Below are 6287 nucleotides of genomic sequence, written 5' to 3'. Positions count from 1 at the left end.
TGAACTATTTACTGACGAAACATTGTATTACAAGTGACTTCGTTTACTAACAGAATATAGCTTCCAAAAGTGACCCATTTACTGGCAGAATATAGCTTCTACAAGTGACCAATTTACTGGCAGAATATAGCTTGAACAAGTGACTATATTTACTGACAGAAAATGAATTTTACAAGTGACCCCATTTACTAACAGAAGGTGGCTTTAACAAGTGATCTCACTTACTGGCAGAACATGGGTTTAATAAATGACTCACTTTAATGCCAGAAAACGGCTTCCACAAGTGACCCTATTTATGGAAAGAAGATGACTTCTTCAAATGATTCCATTTACTGACAGAACATGGTTTTACAAGCAATCCCATTCTATTGACGAAATATAGCTTCTACAAGTGACCCCTTCATTGAAAAAGATAACCGCTAAATCATTGTTGACTTACGGCTAGAAACCTAACTTACTTTTAAAGACTTTACAGTTTTTTCAGTAATTATTTTACACTGAAATTTTCTTTCAATTTTTTCATATCTATGAGTTTTCAACGGAGGAAAAACTACAAAATAAAATAGTTCAATAATAGTGAATCATAAAATCTCCAAACTTTAAATATATATTTTTAAAATTGTTGCATACTGAATTTAATTATGTTTAGAACAAAAAAGCTCATAAAATATCACAGAAATCATTGATAAGGGAATATATCTTATTTCGCATACAATGTAGTATATACAGATAAAAAAGTGTATGTTGAAAAAAAATATGTCAGATAACTTCAATATGTAAGTTTTGAATGCCAAGTAAGATTATCAATAACATTTACAAAAATTAAACAATTATAGGACTCAAAATCCTCAAAAGTTGGTCACGTGTCATTTCAAGTATATTGATAACTTCCAGTGTGTTCAATTCTGTTAAATTAAACCAGTGTTTCTTCTCTTCAGTGACATATTCTTCAGTAATGTTATGGAAAGTACTCTCTTAATCGTCACAAGATGGCAGCCCTCTTTTGTTTTTCTTTAGGCCTGTGTCATCAGACTTCAGAACAACTCTGAATTATCTCTTAAGTTCGTGAGACATCTTTATCTGTTAGCTACGGAACCTCAGGCAAGATTCTTTTTAGTTTGTTTCAAACTTATTGAATTTATACACCGAGATGAAACGCATTTTTTCTTGAAATTTCACTCGAAAATATATATTGATTCTATGCCATAAAAATTGGAAAAAATAATTATATCTTATATTGCAAATTGGCCCAAATTTTACTATGTTATTGCAACAGCTTTCATTCTTTTGCTAATTGTTTTTTTTCCGCTTTCCAATCTAAAGTGTGCCCAGGCTCTTGAGATAGACTTCAATGACATTTGCAGTTGTGTTATATCGAAGCAGGGTAACAAATATTTCCACCAGATGGGGTTACAAACGAAAGAACTTCAACTTCCTCTGCAATTTATTTCATGGATAATCATCAACAAAGTAGGTATAGATATATACGTTAATCGATTTAGTATTGGTCAACCGAGTTCGATATCCTCTATGTCTATCTCATTAAATCACAAATTCTTAAAATCATGCATCATGTGAATATATATACGTATGTATGTCTATACACAAACACATATAATAAGTCCTAAAAAGAATAAGAAGCCGAATTTACCATTTATTTCACAACTTGTAAATTAGCTATAACGGTTTCACGCTATAAAGCCTAATATTATTCTTTTAGTTTGGCATTTTCCAAGGTTCGAGATGAGTGGTGGAATTTCTCGAAACCAGTATAACTCTGTGACAAGTGGGGAATTGAATGATATATTGGGCTTCATATTTATATTTGTATCTTAAACAGCTTGTCAAACTGATAATTCGGAAGAATAAGTTAGTAGCACCAGTGCTACAAGTTATTAGAATATTGGTGAGTCACATCCAACTAGAAACACCATACCAAATATCATAAGAAATATTTTTAAAAGTTTTTAAGTACATATTATTTTAAATGCCAAAAACTGGAAAAGCAGTGAAACCCATAAGCCCAAGAATAGTAATACAAATCATACTAGACTAAGTTGACAGATGTTTTTTTATTCACTCTTTCTTAATCATCCCATTACAGACTTCATATTCGAAATATGCGTAAAAATTCATCTGCAGTGACGTTTTATGGCTATTGTTAGACGTACTGTTTTTCATATGATATTAGGCTAATTGTTTTAGGTACATATGAATCCCATAAATAATTACTTTACGTAGGAAGTCGGTCACAGGCCAGTTGAGTATTTACTTGAATAATTCAATACCTTCTATTTCTCTATAATAGGTTTCCGAGAGCTTGGATGTGCCTAATAATAGTAATAAAATACAGAAAAGAAAAGAGGGAAAAAAGAAAACCTCGTTAGTAGGTGACCAACGAAAACCATAGAACTGTAGATTTTATGCAATTACAATATCCAATGTCGATTTCAGATATCATTGTTTACAAAATGGATGTTGAGGATTTATTCAGTTTATAGAAAGAAAGTACGAGCTTAATTTCAAAGATAAACAGACAATAGTTATCAAATCCATATTAGACGACAAAGATACTTTGATAATCTTACCAACAGGATGTGGGAAGACAACAATTTACGGACATTTTCCCGAGGTTTCGCCCACAATGTATTGTGGCTATTTATTCCGGTTTGACGCGTTTTCACACCTGGATGCATTTGTAGCAATCGTAGATAGGTAGAATATAACAACCGGATTATTCGAGTTACTTGAGTTTCTGCATATGTTTAGTGTGTTTCACAAGATATTTTCCTGAGATTAGCTTAACTGTACTATAGATTGACTATTTTTTTAAATCACCGCACATGTTCACTTAAGGTTAGTACATATTTTTTATTGTTTTGTTATTTTCTTGATGATAATTTATTGTATGCACTGAAAGATGAAAACCCAAGTCGTTTATATACGATAATTTTCATCATAAGTAAGTCTGATCTGTAAACAGACTTGAAGTATTCAAGTGCATATCTCCACCGGATGACTATAAAATTGTCAACCAAGTCGATTTAGGCCTATCACCATGGCAAAGCGAGTTCGATCCCTTGTTAGGCCTAGCTCATAAATCAAAACTGCTTAAACTAAAAAAAAAATTTTTTTTTAATGTGCATACTTACGTATATTTGTTATCACTTAATCGTCTGCCCGCATTCTAGAAATCTCTATATTCTCGACGCTAGTGTTTTGCACGCGACATTCGATAGTCTCAACATCAATGACTTATAAACACAACTTCCTACAATCGTCTGCCTGTAACTCTTATTATAACAAAAACCAAACAATAATAGAATATTTACTCACAAAAATAAATTAATCAATAATACCTAACAGTTTTTTATATCATGACACTGCCCTCCCTACCCGGTTTAGCCACCTTTAGCTTCAATATCAACATTAATTCTAAGGTCTAATCCTGATCTAAAACCATTACACCCATTTGGTCGTTTAGAATTTTAGGTAACATTTTTTATTTCTTTTATTCAAATTCTATTACTTTGATGTTTATTTCCAGATTGCGTGTTAATCTGGAATTGGTGCAACTTTGGTCCACTCCGCTAGTAGCACATAACCTCTCCTTCCTTCTTCTGGCTTCCTGTTTCCGGCTCTCTGCATATACCGCTTTCCCGGAAGTCTTAAATTGGAATGAAAAGAAACAAAAAGTGTCTGAGCGCTCCCTGTTATCTTCCGAAATTTCTAGTAAATGTCAGACGATATTTAAACCGAAATACCTGCCAAGGAATTTGATTTGATACCTAACAATGAGTACTAGGATATGGTTATCATATCTATATACGTATATATATCTATACGTACATGATTATATATACTAGCAGAAACGCCGTCCTAGTAATAACTAATTATAGTATTCATACCTCATTGAAAAAAACTTAGAAAAAGTGAGCATTTTATAAAAATATCTACGTTGAAACATAGGTTGTTTAGCGTTCGGAACTGGGGTTCCTGTTTGATTGTGTGTCTGTCTTTCACTTGTACAGTTTCTCACCTACCTCAACCAAATTTGGTAAGCTTCCTCCTCCGACAATCCTTGGACTACTTTAAACCGGGTAGACATTCACCCTCATAACACTATACGACCCCAAAGTGTGGAGCGTGTTGTTGTTTTTTTGCGGAAACTCGACATAAACCATAACTCTCGGATTCATAGTCCAATACGTTACCCACCAGGCCACGTTAGGTCCATCTCAGGAAATTCAGGCAGATAAAAGTTACAAGTCACAATGGTGAAACATGTCAGAAATTGATACTGTCATCTACTGTTTTCAAAGGAAATTTTGAGGACATAATTTTGAATTAACAGTTCTAAGATCTGTAGTATGTTAAACATTGGAACGCACTAGTTTATGAAATAAGATAATTTGAGTGAAATATAAATACAAGCTAAAATTCTATAATTTGAAATAAATTTGTCAAACTAATGATTCTTCTTCAGTTTAGGAACAAAAAAAAACAGAAACAACATAACATGATATAAATGAGACCCAAAAATGGCGTTCCTAAAACTTGTGTGCATTAGTTATTATTTTTTCCTTATTGTCTAACATTAGAAAAACTTTCTAGCTTCAAACTGAAGTATTGATATATATATATAATACTTAACTACAAATTACTTGACCTGAACACTTAACGTACGTTCTATTGTTTTGTTTTTTTAATTTATGTAATGCTCACTGGAGCATAGTACAAATAATTACAAACAAATAAAATGACTCCAGGGAACCTTACAGGTCGTTTTATTTACTCAACATTTCGGCTTAATGATAATATTCAGTAGACCTACCTCTACAGTAGAAGCAAACTAGTAGTTAATCTCGTTTAGTTTTCTCATTTATTGTGTACTTTCAGTTCAAATACATTATAAACACCAGTACTGGTTTATGACTGAAAAGCTTGATTTTATGGAAAATATTTTTAAGCACTTTATCTATTTAAGTAAACGGTGATATATGTGTGTGTTGTATATCTGTTTCTTATACGTTTCCACATTTCTTGTTCAATCAGCACCAAAATCGAAACAGTGATACAGGATGACATGAGGAAGGTCATGAAAGAGGTGGTGGTGACCCCCATCTAATTTCATACTGATAGAATTCTTGAAAACTGTGTGTCTTCCTTGTCAGTATTGGTACCTTTATGTATTTTTATTGCTCTTTTAATGTTTATTATGTTAAGAAAAAAATAAAAGCCAAATATCCTATCCATTGTTACAAACGAGTTTTTATTTCACCAATCCAACGGACGGGTACTGCAGCTAGTAATCAATATGAAATAAAGTGAGGTTACTGGCCACAAGTGTTAAAACTTTGACCTAAAAAGTCACAGAATACCAATTTTTCTTTTTACTATACAATAAATTGAACAACGTAAAAAGCTTTTCAACACCCATATTTCATCAAACCTGTTGTTTTAATAGCTTATTTAAACATTTTAGTTTGAAAACATGCAGAAGAACATTACATACTTCGACATGTTTATTTTGAACTTAAGCAAAAAACTCTGTGATCAGAAACAAACCCCAAGTTTCTTTTTTTTTGAATAGTAAATTAATAACCGCAATGCAAGTGTAAGGGGAAATGCGCAAAAGTATCATTAACAGAATTTTCCTTTTAGAATTTCCTCAATAAATTGTCCGTAATGTTTCCATAAGCCAAATAGAAACTTATGAAAAATTGCCCCCATTTTATTTTGAAATTAAACGTATTTTTTTAACGAATAAGTCACGGTATACACTGTTCTTAAATACAACTTGTTGTTGTTGGGTTCTGAGTTTTTTTGTGACGTCATAACTTCTGATAAAAGGCTTTGATATGTCAGCCTTGATAAAGAAAAGTATTTTTTAAGTATTTTTTTTACATTGTTAATTGCATAAAGTCTCACAGTGGGTCAGTGGTAAGTTTATGAACTTACAGTGCTAAAATCTGAGGTCTTATATAATTATAAATCTTATCTTCTGGAATCTATTTGCGTGGAAACAAATGCTAGGTTATGAAAACTGACTGGTAACTATGTACTTATACATCCTAATGTGAACCTATGTTTAAGTACAAGGTTATGAAAACTGACTGGTAATTATGTACTTATACATCCTAATGTGAACCTATGTTTAAGTACAAGGTTATGAAAACTGACTGGTAACTATGTACTTATACATCTTAATGTGAACCTATGTTTAAGTACAAGGTTATGAAAACTGACTGGTAACTATGTACTTATACATCTTAATGTGAACCTAT

Source organism: Limulus polyphemus, unplaced genomic scaffold (genome assembly GCF_000517525.1).
Source record: "Limulus polyphemus unplaced genomic scaffold, Limulus_polyphemus-2.1.2 Scaffold1409, whole genome shotgun sequence".
Classification (NCBI taxonomy): Eukaryota; Metazoa; Arthropoda; class Merostomata; order Xiphosura; family Limulidae; genus Limulus; species Limulus polyphemus.
This window is presented reverse-complemented; position numbering follows the sequence as displayed.